This window comes from Podarcis muralis, chromosome 10 (genome assembly GCF_964188315.1).
Source record: "Podarcis muralis chromosome 10, rPodMur119.hap1.1, whole genome shotgun sequence".
Classification (NCBI taxonomy): Eukaryota; Metazoa; Chordata; class Lepidosauria; order Squamata; family Lacertidae; genus Podarcis; species Podarcis muralis.
This window is the reverse complement of record NC_135664.1, coordinates 44,163,948-44,188,536: the sequence shown is the minus strand read 5'-3', so window position 1 is coordinate 44,188,536 and position 24,589 is coordinate 44,163,948. Positions and strand designations below refer to the sequence as shown.

Genomic DNA, 24,589 nt, shown 5'->3' with positions numbered 1-24,589 from the left:
TTCCCCCAACATACATGGACCCTGAGGGGTGAGGCAAAGAAGCTGATAAACTTTGGGAGCATGGACAGTGGGGCAGTCCTCTTTCCCTTTCACACCAGTTGCTTTGGTGAGGAATTCACTTTCCAAAGGATGTGAATTAAATCACACCAGTTCCGTTTATCTAGTGCTGCCTTTAGGCCTTTAGGTCATAGGAGCATAAGACGAGCCAGATGCTTATGAGAAGCCCACAAGCGGGGCCTGGGGTCAAAAGCTGATGCTGTCACACTCACAATTCTCTACAAACCCCAAATCTTAACCTCTTCTGCTATTGCGACAAGACCTTTATCCCATGTGGCATTAAGTTCTTCTAACCACAGGTTTTATTGAAGGTAAAAATGGAGCACAGACCAAAGTTTGCAGGCCAGTGTCTGTGGTAGCTGGCTTTAAGAAAGGAGTGGAGAAGTCTGATAAAGCACTTGTTAACCTGACAGAAAGGCTTGACACTGACTTAAATATTGTTTTCCAAGCCAGAATATTCTGTCTTTGGAAAAGCACAGGAATATGGTTGTGCATTTTGTGCTCTAGTAGCCTCATTGATGAGAAGCAGCATACAAATGTGCCCTGCCAATTTGTGAACTGGGTTTAAGTTCAGTCATTTCACTTCAGCAGTTCCTCTTTGAGGTTTGCCTGTTTAAGAATTAATTGTAGCATTTACACAGGGTTATATATCATTCTAGGCTAGACTATTCATCCATTTAGCCCAGTAATCTGACCGCCAGCAGCTCTCCAAGATCTCAGGTAGAGGGTATTTTCCACCTTCTGCTACTTCCTGAATTCCTTTAACTGCGAGGGACTGAACCTCAGACCTACCTGTGAGCTATGGTAATTTCATTGCTTAGTATTAATATTTGCCCAGTACATTGTTAGAATTGTTATGGCCTCATTTCTATATATTTTTTTCCTGAAAAACTGTGTAGAATTTGCACAGGAGTACTTCTATACCTGCTAATAACTTTGCTGCACTTCAAAGAAGTGGAAAGCTTGAGGTAAAACCAGAAAGCAGTCTGGATTCTGCATTCTCTTCAAAAATAATGAAACTACAGAGACTCTCAGTTAATATTTGGGCCACTAAATTCCAACACACCTATGCTTCCCAGTCAGCAAACCATGGAAAAACAGATGCCCCCACTTTGTGTCACATATTGCCTGATAAAGAATTTGGGAGGATTCAAAAGCTTGCCACGATTTTCTGACATCTTGCTTGGTTCTGCTAAACATTCCTTAGATGGTTCTGTGGACCCACGAGTCCCCCCTCCCCATAAACCCCTGCCTCTGCCTCAGTGAGCTGAAAATGCAATTGCTTTGCAAAGAGAAATGCAGTTTCACTGTGTTTGTGTGCGTGTAAGAGAGAGAGGGAGAGAATCAGATATGGTGGTCGCTGAAAGACTTTCAGGAGGAGGCAGAAGGGACTGGAATATAATTTAAGATGGTCAAGGCATAGATGCATCAGGGAGCATTAGAGGAGGGGAAGAATGTCAGTAAAAGGAATGGAAGGAAAAGGCAGGGAGATTTGAGGATTTTCTTACTTTCAGGGATGTGAACAGGCTGATTCTGCCAACTAAGAATGCTTCCTTGTCATATCTCACCGGGAGACTATCTTCAAATGCACGTCCAGAGTACAAGAGAGAGCACGAAGATGGAAGAAGACGGGATGGAAATGCGCGAGTGATGAGATGGGAGAAATAATCCAGGGGAAAATGGTAAGTAGTAAAAGAGGCGTCAGGGACAGAGGGGAAAAGAGGTTAAATGACAATGAAAAGGGGGGAGACGGGAATGGGAAATGGAGTGGGGGTGGATTACAGATCCAAGTGGGAGGGATTGTGTGTGTGTGTGCAGGGGAAGGAAAGTGCAACATCGGGGAGGTTGCAGTTAAAGATAATGTAAATGTGCCGAGCCTGTTTTCATCAAGTTGTCTGGAGAGCCATCTACTGTCGGCAAGTAGAACAGTCATTAGGGTGAACGCGCTGCCCTGGGTGAGTCAATGTCAGTTCCTTCACTCCATAGCACTGGGCACATACTGAACTTGTCACAGATTAGTAAGTGATGCCAGAGAGTGAGCTGAGCTGGAAACGGCCGGGCCAGCTGCGTGGAGCCTGAGGGTGAGAAAATGCAGCGCTCCAGAGCTCACACCCCCACCAGGCCGATTCCCCCAGCCCTTGCTTGTGCCTCAAATAGCAGGACGCTGTGCTTGGTGGTAGCAGCTGCCTGGGCCATGTATTCTTCCCCATCCCCACTGCCCCTTCCTCCCCACACACAAATACTGACACCCCTAGGATAATGACCTTCATGAGAGACATCACGCACCTTGGATATTCTGCCTTGGCCTGAGATGTGCTGGTGCTTTGCAGCAGTAAGGGGGAAAGCACATGCCTAACAGGGTCTTGCTAGCAAAGCGCACTGGTGTGGCCCTCCTCCGACCTGAGACTCCTGCCTCCTACCTCCACTTTAAAGCTCTTCCCCACACAACTTTGAGGAGCTGGAGCATCCGTGGCAATCACTTTTGCCACTGGTGCTCAGAAATAAATGCTCTTCCAGGTAGAGGTATATACAAGTCCATCTGAGTGACTGGGCATTGTCCTCACCTGCCTGATCGCAGCTACATAGGAGTGGCTCCTTCGCTCTCTGCTGAAGCTTATGCTGACAGTTCACTGGGCAACACACAGAAACAGTGTCACAATTTCTGAATTGGTACATGCTAACACCCAAAAATGACACAGCTGCAGTGATGAATAAAGGCAAATGGCCCTGCTGTCCTGATACCAACCACACTATTTCATTTGTCCCTGTTGCTGGAGACTGGGGTAGAATGCTGAGTCCATGGTCTTGTGGCCACTTACATCCCTAGTTCAGGCCCTTGTCTGTAAGAATGGATTTGTAGAATGCATGCAGTCTGAGTTTGCAACAACTAGCTCACCTCTTTGCATTCCGGCGTTCCCATGGTAGACCGAGGGAAACAATAGACTTAACTTCCTTCTACCCCTCACATTCTCCAAATTATTTCCAATCTTCTCTTAAGCATTCTGGGCCCATAACCCCTGTTGGTTGGGACAGAAATTATTAGGTAAATTCCCTGCATGCCTAAGATCCAGGTTTGGGGTGAGTACTTTTTGGTGAGAGAACCCCAGCCAAGATTTAAAATCACAAAATATGCAGCAAAGTAAAGCATGGGAATTTAGGTAGTTAAACATTAAAAGATCCCCTTCTAAGTTGCTTCCAAACTAAGTTGCTTTGGCATACAAAGTGACCACATGCATGATAAGTTTAAAATGGTTTACTTACAGACTCTTCAAAGGTCAGATCCATGTGCTTTTCTATACAGCAGTCAGAAAACATAGGCAGCAAAACTTAGGTTCCAAAGTAGTATATAGAAACACAAAGATGGCTTGCATAAGCCATGCAGTCTGAGAAACTAGCTCCGACCTCCTTACTGGTAGGGTTCACATGATGGAATGGGAGAACAAAGAGCTTGATAATCCGTCCTCCCAAGGTGAGGGGGAGTATCCTAGCTAAGCCTGGCAGGACAGCTTACTCTATGGTCTTAACCCTTTCATGCATTAGTTACATCTTAAGCATGTTGGTAATATGAAGCTGGATATCCCACATGTCCTCTGTTAGCCTTTTACTATGATACCTTTCTCCTCTCTGTCCTTCCTGGGGCTTCAAAGCATTTAAAATCCAAGTATTGCAGCCAAGAGAATTGTCCCCATATTCTAGACTCATTACCTCCTTTTTATATTCCTTCCATGTCATTCTTCCTACATCAGATGTGGACTCCTTGTTCTTGTTCTTCTTCTTCTAGTGTCCTCATCTCAGACTCTGAGCCTCCCTCAAATCTCCACTCTCCACCCAACACACGGGCTCAAACATTCTTTCCCATTGTGTACATTCTCCTGTTTGGCAGTTGCTCCCCCTACCCCCGGATTGCTCACAAAGACGCAGTCACCTTTCTGACACACGAAGCGACAACATCTATTTTTTCCTTCAGCTCTTTTCTTATAATGCTCCTCTCACTTAGCCTTCTGTCCCTGCATCATATCCCTGATTCTGCCTGCTTTTATTCCTACAACCAATTCTTGAACAGTGTTGGTTGTCAGGTCCTCTGGTCAGGAGCTGAACTTGTTTTGAGTTTGCATGGTACCTGCTTAGCAAGAGAGAGAAAGCTGCTGCTGTGAATAACTGTGTCAGCATTTATCATGGAAGCCACAGTAGTTGCATTGGCTACTTTGCAATCTTGCTTCTAATGCTGCAGACCTTTCGAGCATTGCTGAATGAGCATGCAGCTTTCTGGCACCCGAATGGAGTTTGAGTTTCTTCACAGAACTGTCAAGCATCTGGGCCAAATGACCAAATTAACACTGTATTCCCTGTACCGGTCAGACCATCTTTTTGGTCTGCTTCCTCCTACTTCTGCTGATCCCAGAGCACACAGCACACCTGTCTGGCAGCACAGTACGCTGTCCCTATTAACGTCCACTTCACACTTCTGCTCATCTTGCCTGTATGTTCCAGCAATCCAAGATGTTTGCTATCACCAAGGGATCTTTCTCAATCTGGTACATATCAAACTAAATGAGGCATGCTCAGGAATGATTATGACATGACATGGTGCAGAACTGGGAGCAGATGGGGCTTCCCCTAGGATGTTCCGGGTCTCTTTTCAGGGGACTGGAGGGAAGATACAGTGCTCTTAATGACTGCCTGCATATCAGCCAAAAGAGGTTACCAGGATGAGTGCAGTGTTGTGATCAGCAAACAGGGGGGAAATTCCAATGGAATACAGCTGGGGGTTTGGTTTTTTTGGTTTCTTGGTCCATGGTTCTGCAGGTAACTCTGTTTCTTCCATTATAGAATTTCCCTTTGCCACACAGAAAAGAAGAATGAAATGAAGGAAGAATGAGTAGATTCAGGGTGGGAATTTTATTTTAATATGAGATGGAGCAGATGCCTAGGAAAGAAAATGCTCCATATCTAGGATCCTCCTGAAGTTCTCAACACATTTTTCTCACCGGGCTCTGCTATTTATCCTTCAGCTGATTTAAGCTTTTCTGAACGGCATCTTGCCAGAGGCTATTATATAACAAATAGTCTTTGGGAACAGGGCTTTAATGTAAAACCTGGCATGAAGAGGAATCCATGATGTGATGTAGGTCTGTATGGAAACTGAGAGTCAAGCTTGTGTGCGTGTGTGGTGCCAGATGACCTTACATTGGCACACTGTTGAAGTTTGGGTTAGCTCACTCAGTAGAACATGAGATTCTAATCTCAAGGTCATGGTCTCAAGCCCCTCGTTGGGCAAAAGGTTCCTGCCTTGCATGGGGTTGGTCTAGATGACCCTCATGGTCCTTTCCAGCTCTCCAATCTATGATTCTATGACAGCAATCACAGCTGGTAGCAATTTACAAAAAACAAAACAAAACACATTAGCATCGCCAGGGTCCAACAGGTTTGATCAGTCATTCTTCTAAATGCAGAAGTTATTCTCCATGTTCTTCAGCTCCATCTACTGGTTCTCTTACAGCTTAACAGAAAGATGTGCAAGCTGGTAGCTTGAACCAAATAGGAAACATTGTAAATGCAGAGCACCTCGCATTATGAAAAAAATTAACATTAACAGGGATATGCTAGCTTCATGGGTAAAAAATCATACTTTGGAAATGCTAGTTTTGTATGAGAAAAATAAGAGAGAATTAGATGGGCTTATTTTTTTTTAGCATTGTGCATTTGACATTTTAAATTTTGTTCATTTGCCCTTCACTTATACCAAGCTAATCAAAGAATGCAAACTCCATCACATTAAAACATCTTTAAAAAGCTGGAGTTTACATACAAGCATTCAGGACAGCCACGTGTGAAGACAGCCCGACAGTTTGAGGTTTGTTTGGGTTTTATATAGTGATGTTAATAGTCTGCCCCTTTGCTGATCAGAACAAACTTGCTCATGATTCAGTGTCTGCTTCTTTATGTGCAAGATTTATTACCCATATATCTAGGCAAGTCCCTCCGGAGACTTCAAATATAATATTTTACAGAAGCAGTTTCCCACTTCACTGTCACATGCATGCACTCACCTTGGAAAATCTCAGCCATCCTCTGCTTCCCTAATTCTCCTCCTCCATGGCTACTTATTCTGAGAAAAGCATGCTAGGGAGAAGGCTAAGCTGATATTCTTTTCCCAGTCATGCAGGAAATTTTTAATATGGGAGAATTTCATATGCAGGGTTAAGCCAGCACATTCCAGGAATCACTATACCATGCAGTCTTTTCTCAGGGCAGGGTTTTGTTCTGAGCCAAAGGCTGCAGGAAAATTCATTCATTAGCTCTCATAGATGCTGGAGAAGAGACACAATCCTCACATTTAAAAAAAGGGAAATATTAAATCATTTCCTCTTCTCTGTAACTTATGAGCTGGCTCCATGAATGCTTTATAGACTGGAATATCTCACCTATGAAGAATAAGAAGTAGAAATCACCTTTTTTATATATAAAAAAGGATTTTAAATATTAATAATAATAAAATGTACTTTTTATCCAACATGTTTGTGTTCTTTTCCAACTTTTGATATTGTAGGTGCAGAAAATGCAAACCAAACCAAACCAAACCAAACCAATTCAAAGTCCATTTGTGATATCAGTTTATGTTAATTGGACCACAAATAGTTTGTCCTTGCATAAAGGAACTAAGTTTTACAAATTCTCACAGTTAAAAGAAAATACTTTTTAAAATGAGGTTATGCAGTATTTCTGTATCCTCAGTACCGTTCAGATCTTGCCTGAGTGAATATTAGAAAACACATGTGTTTCAAATCAAACTAATAATTAGCATAAGAAAGCTGGAAGGAGAAACATTTGGAAAACACATCACATTGAAAGAATCCATTCTATTCTATTTGAAGTTGTTCTCTAGAGATTGGAGAGTTTGGTCTTGAGTCCTCTAAGAACAAATTCCCATCTCTCAGTGTTGCAGAGAGCATCAGTTATGTACATGTCTAGGTTCCTTTCCACTGTAGATTTCCTCTTCTGGGGAGATGTGAGTTCTGCTTTAGTGAGCGTAGTTGCAGAGCAGTTTGTACTGCTCCTTGTGGCAAAATTGTAATGTGGGTCAACAGGAACAAATGACAGGCATCATGTACCTAAGAAACTGTTATCTAAGCATTAATGACACAGAAGAGAGAAAGTGTGTTGAAGGGGGATTAGAATAAGCAAATAATATTCTAATATAAAAGGAAACTAGAGTATGAAATAGATAGCGTAAATAATGTTAGCTTAATAAAAGTGGACAATTCTTGTTATCAGTAACACCCCCAATGTTTTGTAAAAGCATAGTGCGTAATATCCTGACATCTAATGGGCAACATGGGGAGGCCCCATAGCTAGCAGTCCTGCATACTTGGCACATGGGGTCTCCTGAAGTATGCTCAGGTTCAAGTCGGTTCAAACCTAGTAATAATAATAATAATAATAATAATAATAATAATAATAATAATAATAATAATTTATTATTTGTACCCCGCCCATCTGGCTGGGTCTCCCCAGCCACTGGGCGGCTTCCACAGAGACCAAAAATACACTAAAATGTCACACATTAAAAACTTCCCTGAACAGGGCTGCCTTAAGATGTCTTCCGAATGCCAGGTAGTTGTTTATCGCTTTTACATCTGATGGGAGGGTGTTCCACAGGGCGGGCGCCACTACCGAGAAGGCCCTTTGCCTAGTTAAAAGGATCATGGGAAGGATAGCTGCCTAAGACCTCAGAGAGCCAACGCTTGTCATATAGACTGTACTGACTTAGGATCAGGGCAACTTGAGAACTTCCAAAATACTCATTTGAGTGCTACCTTTATTAGACCACCCAAATCTCCCAAATTAGTGGGCAAGCTTTCAAGTTCTGAAGAAAGGGCTCCATTTGAATGTCTGCTACCTCCTCCTGTTCTCCATCTTCTTATGGGATGGCTTGAACAACAGACCTTTTCTCTCCCCATCTTCTCCTGGCATTGCCCTACTTTGTCACAGCCAGAGGAGGGGAGGTGGTTGGCATGGGAAATGGTCAGGTATTGGAAGGGAATTGTATCCCAGCAACATATCTGGGGAGTGACATATTTCCCATCCACTTCAAAATGATGGTTAAGGCTGGAGCCTCTGACATCTACATTGCCCTGATGCATCTAACTCCCCCCCCCCCCAATGCATTCCAGTAGCGGCTAGATGCTGATGCTCAAATCTCAGGGCTGTTGTGTTTGGGGAATTTGCTTCTAATTAATTCTGGGGAATTTAAGATGTAATTTCTCCTGTCTTCCTTTGTGACCTGCATGGTTGGGTTCATAGGCAAGATGCTCATTTTTGTGTCATGTCAAGATTTACCCGCTGCATAATTGACTATAAGGCAGCTCATATTTGTGCAGCTGAGTCCACAGGCTATTGTTTGTGTGCCTTCACCTTCTCTGTGGCAGTCACCTGGCTTTTCTATTGTTTGTTAAATTTGTTTAGTGAAGTGTAATCCCCCTGTCTTTTATAAGACACTACTGTGTGATTTTCTGTCGCTTGCAGAGGTGAGACTCATCAGCCTTCTAAGCTGGAATCTTCTTTCCCTGGAGGAATTCACTCTTTTCTTTGATGGGAATAGGTGTAACTGAGACATAATTTAACGAAAGAGAACAATGTTGAAATTCTGCTTTCTTTTTTTGTGGGGTTTTCATAGCACACACAGGGAAAGGACGTAGTCAAGATGCTGGTTTCAGGTATGCTTGTATTTGCTTCTGCTTATCTTTTAATTTGAAAGGTAATAATTCAAGAAACAGTCTGGGCTAAGTGAAAACTTCTTTTTCTTGTTTTCTTTGGGTTTTTTTGACTGGGTATTCTTATCCACATCCAAGCTTGGCATCACTTGGCTTCTTGCAAAAGCTGATTTCCAAATTTACTTCCTGAAAGTAACATTCCCTTGATTTTATTTATTTTTAAAGGCAAGCATGGCACACACTTTTTGGAACCAATTTCAAAACAGTTCTCTCCTCTCCTTTCTTTGTTCTTTGTTTCTGTTTTGCTTTCATTTTCCATGGCGGGATGGACCCAAGGGAGGGGGAGGGGAATCAGACGCTTGACGTATGATTTACGCCTTCCCCTGTTCTCTGCATAACTCTATATGCACAGAAGATGGAACTGATGGAAGATGGAACCACCCTGCTACCTTTTAAAAGGTACAGTGGTACCTCAGGTTAAGAACTTAATTCATTCTGGAGGTCCGTCCTTAACCTGAAACTGTTCTTAACCTGAGGTACCACTTTAGCTAATGGGGCCTCCCGCTGCTGCCGCACCGCAGCGGCGGTGGCACAATTTCTGTTCTCATCCTGAAGCGAAGTTCTTAACCTGAGGTACTATTTCTGGGTTAGTGGAGTCTGTAACCTGAAGCATCTGTAACCTTAAGCGTCTGTAACCCGAGGTACCACTGTATTTCTAGATGGGCTATAAATGGGTTGTTGGGTTGTTGCAAAATGGTTGTTGTCAGCAGTTGGGGTTTTTGTGTTCTAGTAGGATTTTATCCAAAAATGGTGAATCTAGATTAAATTCGTGGGGTGGGGAGATACTGGCTGGCAGTTTGGTGACAATGACATTTTGTGGGTGCTCCCCAAAAAAGGGGGGAGTGTGCATGAGAAACGCCCCCTAAAAGGAAATAGGACCTCTTCTGCTAAAATGAACATTCTGAAGTTTTCTAAGTACGTTTTTGAGCACAATTCAAAGTGTTGGTGCTGACCTTTAAAGCCCTAAACGGCCTCGGTCCAGTATATCTGAAGGAGCGTCTCCACCCCCATTGTTCTACCTGGACACTGAGGTCCAGCGCCGAGGGCCTTCTGGCGGTTCCCTCACTGCGAGAAGACAAATTACAGGGAACCAGGCAAAGGGCCTTCTCGGTAGTGGCACCCGCCCTGTGGAACACCCTCCCACCAAATGTCAAAGAGAACTACAACTACCAGACTTTTAGAAGACATCTGAAGGCAGCCCTGTTTAGGGAAGCTTTTAATGTTTGATGCATTACTGTAGTTTAATATTTTGTTGGAAGCCACTCAGAGTGGCTGGGGAAGCCCAGCCAGATGGGCGGGGTATAAATAATAAATTAGTAGTAGTAGTAGTAGTAGTAACAAACTATCAGGTTTCTTGCTAATTCAGTCCCTGGGCATATTGGGAGTTACATGAGTGTTCACTTCCAGAGGACCCCTCTTCATCTTAATAGATATATGACATGGCTGCCATATTTCAAAGTATTGCATAAAATGCCAGGGTCTCTGTGGAGGAGTGTACTTGGCTGTTCTAGGCCAGTACCAGTTTGGGCATATGGCTCTCCCTTTTTTCTTCTGTTCAGCTGGCAGTGAGCATAACATCTTGTGTTTCATTTGGTAGCAATCTTCCTTCTGGATGCTCTCTTTCCAGGATGATGTGGGGAAATTTTACATTCTAAAACAGGGCTGGGGAAGCTGTGGCCCTCCAGATGTTGTGGACTCTAACTCCCATCAGCCCCAGCCAGTGTGGCCGATGGTTGGAAATGATAGGAGTTGGAGCTCAACAACATCTGGAGGGCCGCAGCTTCCCCATCCTGATTCTAATGTCACTTGTGTTCTGCTAGTTTCAAGCTTTTGGCCTGCTTGAAATCTATACACATCCTTATGTGTTAGAAAGGCACTGATGGGAGCTATTTGTGGCTTGATGTTATCATTGCTACCATTCTCCTGCCAGTGCTAGTAAGTGAATGTAATCTTATGCATGAGATCAAATAAGTGCTAGTAAGCAGTTGGAAGGTTAAAATGTATTATACTGGATATGTGCCTGAAACACGCAGCTTTCATTTTCAATGATAGGGTCATTCCAGAACCAGGCACAAATTGGTAAAACTACGAGAAACACTGGGGGTTGAGTTGTTGGAAAGATTGGAAGACTGTCCAAGATGATCTCTCCCATCACTAAGTAGACTTATCTATATATTTTTTCTATTTTCTACTTTCTGCTGGCCTTTGGTGTCCTTCACATTTGCCACTTTGCTTGTAATTTCTCATTACATTATTTCATGCCAACTGCTAGGCATTCGTATACCGCCATCTAAATGAAATAATAACAGTGTACAAAATAGCCACATTAGCGGGTGTCCCATTTATTTCAGGCATCTGAAGAAAATGTTCTTTGTGGTAGAAAGGAAAGCACAGTTAAGGAGACCTGATTTACATCATGAGTAACATGCTTGGAGGTTCAACTGGGAATTAAGGCAAACACTTCATTTGAGCATTACTACAAACAATGTAGATGTAGCCCAGAGGTGCCCAGGATAATGCTAACAAATTTTTAATTTCTAAAATTGAATTATTGCATTTGGGGTAGGGGGTTATTATTCTTTTTTTAAAAAAGATATAAGTCTGCTAATATGATTTCTAAGAATGCAGCAAATTACTGTCATTACAAAGCCCTTTGGTACTCCTGGCACCAAAGTGATGGCAAGAATATTGGTCGGTAAGTCACTTTACTATGCAGAAGGCTAATAAAGCTTTCTTTTTTAAAAGAAGAAGAAGAAGAAGAAGAAGAAGAAGAAGAAGAAGAAGAAGAAGAAGGGGGATATGAGTTAAGGATTAACTTTTAGGCAATCTGATTTGATTTGTTGACCATTGTGTAGCTTGTGGTTAATAAACAACATTTTAGTATCCATTAGCAGAGTTTTGCTTATGGCTACAAGCCACAGCACTACCCCTTTAATAGCTCGAACTTCTCTGGGGAGCAAGGTGGAACAACTTATTGGCTACCTTGGAGCTATCCATGGTCCTGCCACTGTTGACCTTGCTCTCCCTTGCTACCTGTTACCCTGCATCTTGAATTCCAAGTTATGCTTGCTAACTGTCTGAGGTCCAGTAAGTAATTGCTGGCTACTACATTGATGGAAGTATGTATCCTTTAAAATAAGGATTAAGAACCTGTGGGCTATATGTGACCTTGGTCAAATTTCATGGGGTGTATGTGACCTTGTTCTAATTCCATGTTGCTCACATAAATGAAGTGGCACAGAGAGAAGGAAGGAGGGGAGAAGTGTGTGACAGAAAGAGAGAGAAAGAGAAAGGAGAGAGAGAGAGAGAGAGAGAGAGAGAGAGAGAGAGAGAGCGCAACACTATCCAATTCTGCAATTCTGCATACTTCACCTACTTTTGTCTGGCTTTGCACACCATTGGCTTGGCTGCACCCTCCATTGCTTCTGGTCTTCCTTACCATCATCTGTGGTCCCTTGCTGATTTTTACTGTGGGTCAGTGGGAATGGGGCATACTATCACATTACAAGGAGCCTCTCCATGCAGTAGTTAATGTATGCTAATGCCCCTGCATGCTTGCAGAAAACTCTGAGGCATGCCTTCACTTCATATAGGGGACACACACAGAGGCATGCTCACATTGTGTTTTTTATTACTAAAAAGCTTGTTCTGTTTTATTTGAATTGTGCTCACACACTGGAATAATGTGACATTTCTCAAGCTATGAGTCTCAAAGAGAACTCAGCTGTCTCGTCAATCTGAATGATGGGAAACAAGGCTTTTATTAGTTCCCTTCGACATGTAAGTCCACACATTGAAAAGGAAAGTGTAAATCCCTACCATGACATGACATGGTTTCCATGTTTTCTCATCCTAATTTCCACACGTTTAATGTAAAATGTCTGTAATGTAGAAGCCTATGCAACTGGTCCTCATGTAAGCATCTGGGTTTTCTGGAACCCTAATCATGCCTATATGTGCAATTTTCCCCATCTCTGATGTTCATGCTAATGCATCAGTATTCAGGAACAGGGACACTATGTGTTGTTGGAATATGGTCAATCCATTCAGTGGGTGAACATATTTCATCCAAGTACTGTGTAACATCATTCCAAGGTTGCTCACCCTGCTGAAGGATATTGCATCCAGAACTTACTATCCATTGCCCAGGAAAAGGAGAGATAAGGACACAAAAAGTCTCTTGGATCAGATCAAAGGTCCTGCTCCCAGCAGTGGTCAACCAGGTCCTTCTCAGAAGATCACAAGCAGAACATGAAGGCAAAAGCCCCCCCTTTCCTCTCAACTGTCCATCTTCTCAACAACTGGAAAAACTCAAAGCCTGCACTTGCAGCAATTTCGCAGGCTCAGTTACCACTACTAGAGCTGTTTCTCTGAATCCTTCCATTGTTATGTTTTGATACCCCATACCCGGATGCCCTCCATGCATTTTGAACTACAATTCCCATCACCCTCAGCCTGGGTGTGGGGCTGATGGGAGTTGTAGTCCAAATTGTCTGGAGGGCTCTAAAATGGAGAAGGCTGATCCAGAGATATGAAGCTCAGTAATCCATCACAGTTAAGGCAGCAATCATTTATGTTTCCAAGACAGCAAATGCAATGTTGCTTAAGTACAAAGGATCCAGCGTTCCCAGGAGAGTCAGCAAAATGAATCAGACAAGTGAGAGCTTTTCATTTTAACTTGCTTAACCATCCTTCTAAAGGGTAACTTTCAAAATGACCTTAAAAAAATAGTCTTTCAGGCTAGAATGTTGTAGACTAGGAGTGAACAAATCCTCCACATATTTTTTCGCTTCCTTGTTCCATATACTGTTTCTTTCCCTCAATATGCTCGTCTTTGAATTTTGAATTTCTGGAAATGGGCTGTGTGATTTTCCTCGACCCCCCTCAGTTTATTTCCTTATTTATATTTCACTTTTCTATTAAAATAGTAAGGAATGCAGCTTACAATAAAAGGGAACAATTAGCGGTTTTGACACAGCAATATTTATTTCCTTATTTATATTGTGCTTTTCTATTAAAATAATAAGGAAAGTGGCTTACAATAAGAGGAAACAATTAGTGCTATTCTGACCCATTGCTGATTTTCACATACTTTTCTCTCTCTCAAATGCTCTCAAAGCTGTGCTCTCTTGCATATCTTTGTGGTCACAAGAAAGACCTGTGAGTGTGTGGTGGGGCTTTCCCTATGGTCTGTGTGACTCCTTCCACCTCTTTCCATCAGAATGAAGCTCCCTCTCCCGGCTTGCCTTTTTAAGAAGGAACATCACTTTCCTTCTCATCTCCTTCAAATGGTTGAAATGAAGACCATTCAAAGATTTGTCACAGCCCTGGAAACAATACATCCTTAAAAGAGAACAGCAATAGAGAGACATTGGTAGTTAAACATCACTAATAAAATGTCAAGAGGCAGCAGTACTGAAACTTGACCAAGAACATCATAAAACATCAGTTTACTGGTGAAAACCTAGACTAAGAAAGGGTTTCCATCCATTGAAAGATGAAATGAGAGAGAGCCTGGCAAATTTCCATACCGGAAGTGGTCCCACAGTCATAACACCACCAAGGACTGAAGTCCTCATCTCATCCTCTTCCTTCTGATCTCACATGGATCAATATATATTATCAAGGTGATAGTTTAACTCCTGACCAAACAACCTTAGATATATCTAAGGATTTTTATTTGGTTTAAAGGTGATATTGTTCCTCATAACTGATTCAACTAACATTATCCCGCTTTTACTAATCATGTGTTGCCATCGACTCCATTGCATGTTGGGGTAGACAAACCTGTCAATTATGCTTTTGGTTTTGCTCAATTTCTTATTCCTGCCCCATCTTAAGTTTACTTTGGCACATTTGCATATCAGTTTGAATTTTTAAATGCAAAACAAAACGTCTCCATGAAAATTTATCAGCATTTTAGCATGGATTCCCACTGGAATACATAGTGTTATGGATTTGCAGGGGGAAAGGATCCCCTAAAATTCCTGTATGCCAGATTCTCCCCATAATTTTTGGAATTAGTAAATGTGGGTGTAATGGGAATTGGGGGTTGCTCGTGCGTAAGTTGCCGCCACTCTTGGCGAGGTTGCCTGGATAAACCTTTCCCTGGCTGGACAGCCCTGATTCCGCAGCTGTCTTAGTCACTGGCAGAATCCGTCAGTGGGCGTTTCCTGAACTTCTTCCAACATAAAAGTTCCTTGACGGATAGTCTCCGCTTAGCCTCCCTGCGCTGAAGTCTTCTGCGCAGGGTGGGTGTGGGCAGCGGAGGACCCATGCTCTCCCTGCTGGTCTCTGGCGAAGAGTCCTGGAGCCATCTCTCCGAAGCCCGCCTCTGCCCGCCTTTCTCCCTGGTGTAACGCTGATTTCCTTCCCCAGCCGATGAGTCCCCTCTCTCCCTGCTGGGCCCCTCTCCGGCATCGCTTGGGAGCCCTTCCTCCACTCCTGGCTGCGATGGCAGTTCCCTGACAGTGGGGTTTGAAGTCAAGCCAGTTTCCTCAGGAAATTGACGTAGAGAGATGCCACCCCAGAACAAAGGTAAGTGATAGCAGAGTCATTTTCAGGAGGCTATTGAAACGAGGTTGCCAGGGTGACAGGGAGGATGCTGGAAGCGGAAGCAGGGAGTTGTTTTCTTCGAAGACTTCTGAAAAGGAGGAAGAGGAGGTAGGTAGAACTACATGCAGGGGCCGAAGCACAGGAGCAAACTCCTATGGGCCAAGGGGGCTTCCCCTCCATAAAATATTTGAGGGGGCTAGGCCTCCCCAAAGTTGATGGGCATTGCCATCAAATGGTATGCGGGCACCACATCATGTGATCAATTATGTGGGTTGCGGCTTACCTGCTCCCCCATTTTTTAAATTCAAGTTGGCACCTTTGGGCTGAAGGCCACAACCATATTGGTAGGCTGGGACAGAGGCAGAGAGATCGCATTCAGGATGCCTTGAAATCCACTGCTGCACTGCTGGGGGAGCAAGCCCTGCTTGGTATGTAATGCTCTTGAAAGTAGACCCTGGTGTCACTATGTGTTAATAAATCTATTGGGGGAAAATATGTGTTAATAAATCTTAAAAACACGACCATATGCACTGCGTCTTGATTCCCAACAAAAACACAACCCTGGGGAAGGGCCTGGAACCCCCCTGGAATCTTACTACTGCTCAGCAGAGATTGGGTGTGTTACCCAGCCTTTGTAACAATATTTTTCTATGCATTTCCCCCTAATATATACAGTGTTTTTAAACAATTCTGCCCAGAATAATGTATTTTAGTATATTATTTTCATAGATACATTTTATGCTCATTTCCCCATAATACGTGTTTTATTTCAGTAAGCTTTTTTGGGGGGGCGGGGGGATACATTGCAAAATTTGGGGAAGTGCAAATTTTGTAGGACAGCTGTATTTGGCTGGCATACTGTTTCAATAAGTGCAAATTATGTAGGTTTGTGAACACCCTCCCCCCGATCTTTATACACATGTACTGAATTAATCACGGGTCATTTCTAGCATCCAATCACAGCCATGACAGAAAATGAATGAGGCTTGACTTTTGAAAACCTCAGCCACAGGCCCTCAGCTGAACCAAATCTTCATACCAACCAAATTCTGTCTTCAGGTACTTTATTTTACGAGAGTTGAAGACAATTTTCTACCACAATTACTGCCCAAGTCAGGAACACCCCTCCTCCAACGTCTTAACATAGTCTGTGTTAAAGCCATTTTTTTGCAAACTTTTGTAGTGCTTCAGAAACCTGCAAACCTAATGCTAAAACATGATCCCGCCTTGTGTTGAATCAGACTATTGGTCCATCTTTGATTGGAATTGTCCACTTTGATTGGAAGCAAATCTTCAGACTTCATGGACTTTTAAATCCCTGCTGAGGCATCTGCACGTGAAACTGAAGCCTCTTTCTCACGAGGCATATGCCATACAGCTATCATGCAGTCTTTCCTTTTAAACAATGAAACGGAAACGGAAAATAAACAGAGTTGTTGGTCAAGAGAGCTCTATCATGCAGCCTTTACATCCCTGAAAAGCAATAGGGTTGGATACAGATGAAGCTAGTCACAACTCCTATGAATTTTGATGAAACTAAAGTGTGACTCATTTGGTTCTGGATCCAGCCCACTGTCTGTATAACATTGCAGCTATGATCAGCAGAACGATAATTGGCACAGTGCTGATTTCTGCTCAAGACAAAGCAATGCTCAACTTCCTCAAAAAAATAATCTCTCTAGATCAGGGGTGTCAAACTCAAATTCATCGGGGGCCGCATCAGCAGTTTGGTCACCCTCAAAGGGCCGGATTCGGCCCACGGGCCTTGTGTTTGACACCCGTGCTCTAGATGAAAGCCCTGAGTTCATACCAAGAGAGGAGCAGGCACACAGACAGATGCCTGTCTTAAAAAACAAAAGACTAACCTAAACATGGGATGGGGAACTTGATGTTGCATTATATTGCACCCAAGCAATTCAGGCATCATATATGAACTGGAATTCTGCTGGAGGGTCTGCCTACCAAGAGTCAAGAGAGAATACATCCCTGTTCTATCTTCCTGGGTTGAAATTATGTTAAGGGGGTATCTTCCCCTTCAGCTCCTTCCTGATGTGCTGAAATGCCATGTTCTCAGATGCAGAGAGGTGTCCGCACGTCCACAGGGTCACACCAGACTGGGGGATCATCTTGCAGGGGGTTAACATATGGAGAGGAAGATGTTTCAGGCGCCTTTCAGATATGCCTCTATTCTACTCCTAAAAACAGACCCCGTGCCTCTCTCTACTTTCTGCATGCTTGGGGAAGATCTGGGTTTTAAACACTTAGATCTGCTGCTCTCGTAGCTAGATTGGCCTTGACGTGGGGGCAGGGAGGTGGGGGGGATCCTTGCTTTCTAACCAGTTTGACATTTAATCAAGAAAACGGAAATGCTTGAAAAAGGCATGGACTATTTCTGTGCTGGGAGACCTGCAACCATCCAAGTATGAATCATTAGGGTGGGAAGAAGCTGTCACTTCAGTATCTTGCACAATAGAGAGAAGCAAGCAGATAAACATTTTTCCAGCCTTTGAGATTAATTTGGGACTAGCTTGTCCCATGTGCTTGCAGTTGCTGCTTCAATCTACTACAGCAAGCACAAGGTTGTTGTTGAAAACACAGAGCCGGCTGCAACACTACTCACCAATTGGCTTACAGTTTCTTGCCACCACCCCTCAATCTGCCTTCAAACTGGGGCAAGGGGAACCCAAAATCTGCAAGGCAGGAAAGCACTTAATAAATTCTCCCTGTCACTGTGTGGCAGACACTAATCTGTTGTTCCCTAGCTCCCTCCCCCTTAAACTAAAGAGCACCTATCGTTTTGGGACTAATTCTTGGGGTGGGAAAGGACACATCCAAAGCCCAAGGTCCAATTTATGAGTTTAAATGTGACTGCCTAAAAAGCCAATGCCAGCCTTCCCCAGCCTGATGCGTTGCAGGTGGACCAAAAGTCTCATAAGCTCCAGTCGCCATGTCCAATGGTCAGAGGTGGCAGGCGTTGTATTATTGAAGAGCTGGAGGGCATCAGGTTTGGAAAGACTGGCCAACATTATACCTTCTCAGCGAGGGGCTCCAAACTTATGGGCAGGGCTTTATTTCCAGCCGGAACTCAGTTCCAGCACCTCTCCGCTTTTATACCTCTTTGTCTTTAAGCTGGAGTTACACCAGAAAGCTGCACATCGAGGACAGCCTTCTGTAGAGCAGGACACATGGTCACCCTTCTGTAAACATCCGGTCTCATAGGGAAATGACCTTACACATGGTCATGATTTTGGCAACTATTACGTGGCTGTCAAAGGCCAGCCATTACAGACAGAGGATGATATTCCATGCTTGTCCTACTCAAGGTGGGTCCATTGAAATTAGTGGATAGGATTACCGTAATTCTGGTTTAATGTGTCAATTCCAAGCAGCGCTTGGCTAAACGCAACCCAAACTTTCTTATCACATGAATGCAATGTTAGTCAAAGCAAGCCTTTAGAGAAAAAAGTTCTGCCCCCACCCAGAGGAAACATTTTCTTCTGTCCTCAGGCTGTGGAATGCAGCTGAGGAGTCAGGTCTCACAGAAATGAAATATTTCCCCTCCTTTCTTGTAGGATTGCCATCTTTTTTTTCCTTTTTCCCTTTTTAAAGGGAAGATGGCGCTATGCTTTTAAGAGCTACACAGCAAGCAGAAATTACACTGATGTTAAAAGTGATGTTGTTGTCCTGCCTGGGTCATTATCACCAGAGTAGACACATTTCCCTTTGATAATGGGCTAATCAGAGCATTAGATTTTAGAACTCTCAATATGATGTTTTCTGCAAACTTTCTCAGTGTGTATGGTAGGATGACTTTAGCCACTGGCATAGTTGCTCCTAGTTGCTCTCTTGTTGCTGATTCTCAGCAGCAAAGTTTGCTTTGCTTTAAAATGAACTTGATGCAGGTGACAGAGCACTGCAGGTCATTGTGGCAGCGACAGCAACAAAATCCTTATGTCTGCCACAATTCTAACAAGTGGTCAAGCCTGAACTTCCTTGTTTTAAAATTTTTTTAAAAAGGGGAGGGGGGGACATATATGATCATTCTTCTTTTTCTGACCTTCAGTTTCTACAGTGTCCAGAAAATTTTGCTTCCAGTGAAAATAGAGGAACAAAAGGAGATGGAAGATCTGCAGAAGTAACAATTGAGCATATAATTGGAGGAGATGACCAAGGTGCCCCCCCCAACTAGGAGGAAACTCCCCTCTCCCCCAGGGAACTGTAATTTAAGTAATACAGAACAACATTTGTCTTTGAAGGGGCATCTCAAATGAACTGTTTAATGCCGATATCTGCAGAGATGCAAGACCATCAGCATAAATTAATTATTAGGGAGCACACAGCAGCATTATTGAATGGGGCGGTGGTGGCGGGCGGGGGGGGGGGGGTGAGATTCCAATGCAAACCTAAAGAGTGGAAAAGCAAGATAAATACTAGGAAGCAGCAAGTAAGCTCCTTATCAGACTCTGTGGTTTTGGATGGTGTATGGTCAGTCTCATTAGCATATCTTAATTAGGAATTAGCCTATCATTTGTGGAACAAATCATGATTTAAGACACTTGGGGTTAGAAATAATTAATTTATGCTTTTAAAAGGCACATTTTGGTATGTGTTGAATGTGCCGCGTATATAGAACACACAGCCATCCATTTAACTTTCCCTCCTTTCCTTATGATCTCCCTTTACCTAAGACACATAAGAAAAGTCCACCAGCTTTAAAATGCTAGTTTGACTTCCCACTAACACACAAAATTGTTGCTCATGTCGTATAAACACAGCTGCACCTCTAAACAGTTTGCTCAGCTGATCTCTTCTAAGCATTCTCTTATTATATATATTTAACCTAATTGAATAGGCTTTAAAGTCTCACTTCAAAAGCAATAGCGTCCAGCCTAAGCATAATGGATGGGAAAACAGGCTTGCTGCCTGGTGGGAATAAACAATTCTGCAATTTCTCTCCAGATGTAGTTGAACTACAACACCCATCATCCCTGAAGACATGCTGGCTGGGGTCATTGGAAGCTGGAGTCCTGCAAAATCTGGGAGGCCCAAGCTTCCTTGTTTTTTCTCTAAACCTTGTGCAATAAATGAGCAACAGCTGTACAATTTTATTTATATCTATAAGATTTTGCAGACTTTGGCTGTGAACTCGGGCCCTACAAAAAAAAAAAAAAAACAACCAAGTTGCGCCCCACTGCTTCAAATTGGGCCCCACTGGCTAGCCCTGAGTCTCATAGTTGCTGGGCCTGAGTTGCCCTGCCCTTGCATGAAGTCTTGGGTTTGCAATTTTGGGAGAGGGGAGACTGCCCACTGGGGAGCGGGCTGGCTGGGAAGGCCTCCTAGATTTAGCCTACTTAAATCCGGCACTGGGTTAAGGCGGCAGCCACCCCTCTGCCGCCACCATCACTGCAGCATCAACTGTACTGCAGTATTTATTTGTTTATTGATTTAGCCATACCCCCCGGCCAACCAGATTGGTCGACCCAAGGAGAGACTCCCTAATGGTGTGGGGGTTAGTCACGCCCCCCGCACAGAGGGGAGAGCTCGTGATGAGCCCACAAAAAGGAAATGGCTTTGGTGGGCAGGCACTTGGGGGCCGCAAGAGATTGCTTTTTCAAAATTGCCTTGGGGGCTGTTTGAAACCAGTCCGGGGGGCGCAAGTGGCCCCCAGGGCGGACTTTGGACATACCTGTGCTAATGGAATAGGTTGCTGTGTGGCTCCCCCCAACAGTTTATCCAGTTTGCAAAAAGGAAAGGAAAAGCTAGGGATCTGAGCTAAAAGATGGCCTTCCTGGGGGCTGCTTTATACTGGACCCACCGGCCTGACATAAAACTGCCCTGTCTTTTTCTAAATGCAAGGCAGCTTTTTGGTATTTTCAGTACTGGGGAGGGGGAGAAGAGGTTTGCCCTCCTTCTTGAACCACTTTGGCTGAAGTGGAGTACATTGGCATTTCAAATAGGCTGCCTGATACTCCCCCCCTCCCTGAGGTAGTCCCATTAACCTTGCACTTCTTATTTCTGCACAATGGCTGATAGAGGGAGAATCAGGTATAAAGGCTTGGAAATCTTTAATCTCTCCAAGCCTCAGTTCTTAATCTGTCAAACTGCAAGAACGATATCCCAGCTTCCCCAGTGATGAAGATAAATCCATTGATGTGAAGATGTGAGGATAAAGTCAGCCCACTGAGATGACTTTAGAGGCGGTAGATAACAGAGCAGAGAATTTCACTGAGGGAAATGAGAAGGGGGGAAGGCCACACACCCGTTTGGCTGGCAGTGACTCCTCTCAGTCGCCACAGGGACATCGAGGGGCTGAAGAAGTGGATGTAGCTGCCAGGAGGTCATGAATCGACACATTGTCGGGCTTTTTGAAATTCTGCTTGTAATTTTAATCCCGGCTGTCATTTGCAAGCTTTCAAGATGGAATTGCAAAAGTGCAATTTGCAGTTTCATTTTAAAAAAGCATTTCACTTTCCTAACCGGAGAAAAGGGGTTCTGGGTACTGTAAATGTATCAAAGGTTTCCATTGGCAACTGCAACAGACTAGCATGCTACCAATTCAGCAGCTCACATGACTTGCCTCTCTGTAAAATGCTCATTTAGACCCTTAAGGAACACTAAAAATAACAATTTTTCTTTGTTTTGATCACTGGCAAATGGGTCACGAAGAAGTAATGAATACTTCAAAATGATGCTGTTTCCCTTTGTGATTTCAATGTCGTTTTTGCCACGGGGCTCCCACCTCACAGCAAATATCCAACATAAAATACTGCAGAATAATTGCAGATTTTTCCTGGGCCATGTGAAGTGGAGGTGTTTTTTTTGGGGGGGGGGATAAAGTATTCTTGAATCGTAGCTGCATCCTTTAAAAGGGCACATTCTGGGATTCTTTCATTTGCCAAATGTGGGTACTTCAATTGCAGTGCCTGACTCATCAATCTGGTGTTTGGTTGCACCATGTCCCCATAACTGCCATTGGCTTCAGTGATTGCTCATCATTTTGATGAAAACAAGAGGAATGTAATCCAGCCCACAGCTATTCACATTCCAACTCCCATTGGAATGAGTGGGATTTAAGTGCATGTAATTGTGGGCTGAATGGACCGCAGCCAGAGTGGCTTATCGAGATAGTCTAATCATAGGTGCTGGCTTTTGTACAGTGAATATTTGAATCTTTTTTGGAGGAGCAGAGGGACGTGAAGGGATGAAAGAGATGGCAGTAGGGGGCAGCAGGGGGATGCGGGTGTGTATAAAACAATGTAACAGGTTAGGTGCTAGGTGTTCCATTATATTTCTTTCGCCAAAAGACAGAGTGGCATTTGAACAATGAATATTTCACAATACTCACCCTCTTTCTTCCTAGGCTTTAGTGTGGGGCAGGGTAGAGGGCCGGCAGCTGCTGCTGCTTGTTCTACGTCTCCCCTTTTTTCATCCTGGTATTAGAGAAGAGGCAGGATGGAAGAAAGAAAGAGAAGGGGCCATTTTCTCTGCGGATGATAAAGGAGATGGAGGAAAGAGAGTGGGTTTGTGTATGTTTGTATTAAATGTCTATTTCACCTTGCCTCCAAGGAGCTCAAGATAGTGTACATGCTGCTCTTCCCGCCTTTTATTGTCATAGCAACCCCTGTGAGATACGTTAGGCTGAAAGAAAGTGACTGGCCCCAAAATACCCAGTGACTTTCATGGTGGGCACAATACTAGAATGGCTCTCTCAGCTATTCTTAGACATTTCCTGTAATATTCTCTCTGGAAGCCAGGTCAATAGTTGACCTTGGGTGTCTTGCCCGCGGAAGACTTGGCCATACCCCTCAACTGTGCCAGGAAAACAGGGGCACCTTATTATTATTATTATTATTATTATTATTATTATTATTATTATTATTATTTTGCACAAGAGCACATCAGCCATTTTGGATCCTGGAAAATGGCACCCCAGTTTTTCGCCTCATCCTGTTTGAGGCTATGCTTGTTCAGCCATTCTCTGCATTTTGGAGCTGGGGCCTACTTCTGCTACTAATACTGCTAAATTTTTGATGTAATCACTTGACCTTTACTGTCTTTTTCATGTGGGGTTACAAAACCAGCCTTAAAGTGTTCAAAATATAAGGAATCGTTATTCCTAGGCATGTATGAAGAGCTCTGAGTTATTTGGGTTGATCAATCACAGTTACCTCATGAAAAGCATGAGCACTAATACTAAAACTAAAGCAGCTCTTGACTTTACAGCCTCTTGTCGATTGTATTCCTGCTGGTTAGATATAAGAGAGTAGTATCAGCTGAATGTTCTTCCTTCTTTCCCATGTGGTTCTGTTCACTCTGACGCGCTTGCCTTCTATCTGAAGTTGTGGCGCTGCAGTATTTGCATGGAAGAACCAGGAGGATGTTCTGAAGACTTCTAGTATGCTTTGAGTGCTTTTGCTGGAAATTTGGAGGGCATCCTCCAATTCCGCCTCCCTCAAAGCAGTCTCCGGTGCATCAGCCACACAGCTTCCTTCATTTTCAAGGTCACTAGCAAAGCATGTGCAGTCTTGGACATGACTGCAGAAGGGAGTACAGGTTGGCAGTTTCTACAGTAATTGGCAGTCAAGGCAGAGCTCCTTGGCTTCTACCTGCCAAATCCAAACCAGAACGTTACTGATCAGTGGTAAAAACTATTGCTAGTCTTCCCCTGACCTCTAGTGGCATTGTGTGAAAACAACAGAGCACAGATCCTGCCCTGATGCACATGAAGGAGGAACGCTGATTTGGAAATTGTAGGTCAGAAATTATTAAATCTTCAGGATCCCTGCTTCACTATGCTATTCCTGTAGTGGCTGGACCATAATGTACAAAAATAATTCAATGCAGGTATATATATCCTTTCCAGATCTATGTCTCATTTTTAACCCAAACATGCATTTGGGGAACTGTTTCTTAATCTTTTACCATATATTTGTATGGTGCTCCTCTACAACCCACCTTGGATCAGGGCTTGGAGCCTCTGGTGTAGAGCTTTCCAAACTTTGCATGTTGGTGACACACTTTTTAGATGCGCATCATTTCACAAAACAGTCATTCTGTTTCACTAGCAAACCAGAGGTTAAATTAACCCTTTCCAGCCCTGGAAGGAGCACGGGGAGCATTCGTGTGACACGCCTACACACTGCAGCCGGCACACTGACGTGTCACAACACACAGTTTGGAAAGCTCTGCTCTAGTGGGTCCAG

At 43.5% G+C, this 24,589-nt stretch overlaps 1 protein-coding gene across 1 annotated transcript in view; it reads left to right on the top strand.

Moving 5' to 3' along the window:
* Window positions 1–1,395: 1,395 nt before the first annotated feature.
* Window positions 1,396–24,589, top strand: part of GSG1 (germ cell associated 1) — a 111,920-nt gene continuing 88,726 nt past the window's right edge. Inside the window, exon 1 of the mRNA XM_028746658.2 lies at window positions 1,396–1,739. The gene's annotated coding sequence lies outside the window, so the exon portion shown is untranslated. The remainder of the gene's footprint in view (window positions 1,740–24,589) is intronic.